Raw genomic sequence first — 3,616 nt, 5'->3', positions numbered from 1 at the left:
ATAGAAGTCAATAAATAAATTGTGAAGAAGACCCTACCTGCCACTGATTTTATTTGTTTTTTAATGGGGTCAGTTTTAATTTATAGACTAGTTTATCAAACCTTGTGTATCTAAGGTTGAGAAATTAAAGGGCATTATCTGTTAGGGGTAGGGTTGAGAGAGCAGACAGAAATCATTGTTGGTATAGTCATAAAAATCATGAGGTCTGATAAAGGAAAACTTAAAACAAGATGTTGACTGACAAGTTAAAACAAGATGTTGGCTGACACTAGCAGACCATTGATAATGAAACAGAGGAAGTCTTATCATGTAGTACTATAGTTAAATGTTTTAAAACAATGTTGATATATTGTATACAAATAAAGTTTATGGCTATTCAGAGGGTTATTAAAGAGAATATATAAACAAAAGGAAAGAAATTTACGGATACTTTTGAGTACATGCCAAACTTTTTACCACAATAGAGGGAGGGTAGAAACACCATAGAAAAAGGATATAAAATAGCCTAATCACTAGAATCATGATGAAGTATATATACGACTTAGTAACTTCAATAGAGAATATTTACATAAAATATGTAATAATTCAAGTATCTAAAATCAAAATTGTTTACTTAATTAGCTTGTAGCTATAATAACTGCAATCTAATATTAACTCTATTGGTGTTAATAAGCTAAATATGCTTTACTATAACATTAGTAATTAAGCTATTTTATTTCTATGGTATTCTGCCCTAATTGATTACTTTATTTCATTTCTTTATTAATTTATAATTAGCCTTTATTTATTCATAAAAAATTAAGCTAATCTTTGTATCTCTATAAATTCATACTTAGCTTATATAAAACTAAGCGCTTTGAAGAATGACAACGTTTTCATAATACTTAGCTATCGCAGCCAACGCCTTGCCAAGATTAGGGTGCTGAATGTGCCATCAGAAATATCCATTACCTGGTTAGTGGCGGCCGTCTTGGCAAGTTTAGAAAAATATGAAGCCACAAAATTGGAGCTCAAGAAACTACCTAAGTAAAACTGGTTAGGTATAGGTATGGAACTGACCTTGCAATGCAAGCAGGACCATATCGACCAGCTGCCCGATCTAAACGATCTGCCGGGTGGAACTCACCTGTCAGTGTTCATGGAGGGTAGAAAGCCAAGATTTCACAAATGTGGATCTGCCAACATTACAAATACCACAAGTCCAAAATCATAAACGAGTGCTCAAGACTCCTACACCTCCTCCCACACCCTCGCCCACACCCTCGCCCACACCCACTGCCAAACCAAGACAACGAAAGAGCCTACGGAAAAGCAAGTTTCTCCTGAATGCTCTTCCTCCCAAACCAATATCAACTGGAATGACATGGAGAAAGAAGAGCTAAACGATCAATGGTTCACAGTAACGAAAGCGGGTAGGCGGAAGAGGAGGAGAGTACATAGCGCTACTCCAAGAAATCTATAACTGAAATACAATTCACAACCACTTCAGCAAAAATAGCAAGAACGAAATCAACAACATCGAAAACAGCAACATCATCAACATCATGAAATTAAAGAAACCGAGAAACAACCGATTACAGAACTTCAAAAATATCCATCAGACTCTAGACCAAATGTATCCAACTATTTCACTATTATGAACAAGTGTAACAGTGAATTGATGGGTTTTGTAAATCAAGATAAAAAGTACAGAGACAGAGGGAAAAGAATTTGAGGATTTCATCCTTAAAACCGTCAAGGATAGACCCTGATTTAAAACGTCGTCAGAAGTTTATAAAACTGTGATGGAAAAATTCCCAGGAAGTGTGGGGATTAAAAAAAAGAATCTATTGATAAAAAGCTGTTAGAAGGGCCTTTTAAAACGTGTTCGCCGGTACTTTTAAAAGTGGCTGCCCTTAGTGAAACAAGGATCTCCGGAAAACACTCTCTAGCATCCATTTTCGAGGACTACGAGGTATTCTCATCTTCTGGTCTATCGGGAGCGGGTTGCGGTGTAGCAGTGGATAATGAATGAAACACCCATGTTTCTAGAGGTGAACTATTCAAACACCAAAGAAATCCTCTTAACACATGGCTATGATGCACCTCCACTACTTCTCTTCGTGATCAGAGATGCACATATCGTCAGACACTACGGGACATGCTCAACTAGTTAAGTGTAGTGTAGCAGTGTTACTCTGAAAATCCTCAGTTCTCCAAGTACGCCTATCTTCCTGGACCCGGATGGTAGGATGATGGTCCTGGACGTGAACGACAGCGAAGATGGCGCCTTTAGACGAGTGGCGGTTTATTCCTCAACAGGGACTGGAAGGCCAGACTTCTTCGGGCGTCTAGAAACATTCTTAGGAACATCTTGCACTTTAGTACTAGTGGGGGACTGGATTAGTATTTTGGACGCACGGAAGGACTGTGAGGATTTAGTACATAGTAGAAGTGGGTGTAAAAGCCACGAAAACCTGCTCAGGACTTTCCATCTTTCTGACACGTGTCGACAAGAAGCAATCAGAGTGGGTCATCCAGATAGTATTTAGATAGATTATTTGTTAGATCAGAGGATAGTGATAGCACTGGTTGTCCACAATTTAAATTGGTCGGCTACACAGATCACAAATGTGTGATATGCTCAGTCGATTTAGATAGGACCAGTAGATAGGGACTCGGTTACTGGAAGTTGAATGCGTCCTTACCGGCTCGCAAAGACTACAGGGACCGGATTAGCGAACTAGTTAAGAGGCATTTGACGGGGTTTATCGTCATCAACCGGTGGTGGATCGCTCTGAAGACAGATTAGAGTAAAATCGATAGCGTTTAGCAAAGAGTTAGCAATTGAAAGAAATAGATTAGAGGGAGAACTAGTTAGCAAACTAGAAGAGGCTATTACTAAAGGCATCGCAACCGATGTGTTAGCGGCGAGAATGGCTCTTGACCATTTCTTTGGGGGTGAAACACGAAGGGTGCGTTGTCAGAGCTAAGGTCCGTGCGCTAAAACACGAAGGAAATAAAGCCGTCTGATGGGCCCAAACGGTAGAAACGCGACTTGAAAACAAAACCATGATCAAGTATTTGACGGATCGAGATGGACGCGTGCAACTCGGTTCTGATCAGATGTGTGCGGTTTTCCAGCAGCACTTGTGCGGATGCTCCGAGAAGGTAGCGTCGACGACAGTAGCGAACTTTACTTCGTACCTAGACGAACTAACACGGCTCTCGGTGACTGACATGAGATTCTGCGAAAAACCGATTACAGCCTCTGAAATACGAGATGCGATGAGCGATTGCACAAGTCGCAAATCGCCTGGTTTGGATGGTCTGCCCTTCGAATTCTATGTTTTCATGCCAGATTTGTTTGGCAGCCTCTTGGCAGATGTCTACAGCAACTGGCAGCAGAACGGAAGAATCCCTAGTGCTGTTAGCCGGAGTGTAAGTAACACTGCTGAGAAAGGACATCGACAATGAGGACGTGTTAGGGAATTTTCGGCCCATAAGTCTGCTAAACACAGAGTTTAAGATTTTGGCCAAGATGTTAGCGAAAAGGTTGGCGCTTGTCGCTGGTAGTCTGGTCGAGGAGGCACAAGCGTGCGCAATCCGAGCAGGTCTATCCACGACAGAGATTATA

General features: G+C 40.7%; 1 protein-coding gene across 2 annotated transcripts in view; it reads left to right on the top strand.

Moving 5' to 3' along the window:
- The window catches only part of LOC106869681 (alpha-2Da adrenergic receptor), a 26,389-nt gene that overhangs the window by 7,034 nt on the left and 15,739 nt on the right, over nucleotides 1-3,616 (top strand). The window lies entirely within an intron of this gene.

Source organism: Octopus bimaculoides, chromosome 11, assembly GCF_001194135.2.
Source record: "Octopus bimaculoides isolate UCB-OBI-ISO-001 chromosome 11, ASM119413v2, whole genome shotgun sequence".
NCBI classification, from domain to species: Eukaryota; Metazoa; Mollusca; class Cephalopoda; order Octopoda; family Octopodidae; genus Octopus; species Octopus bimaculoides.
Note: the sequence above shows the minus strand (reverse complement) of the source record. Positions and strands in the feature narration are given on the sequence as shown.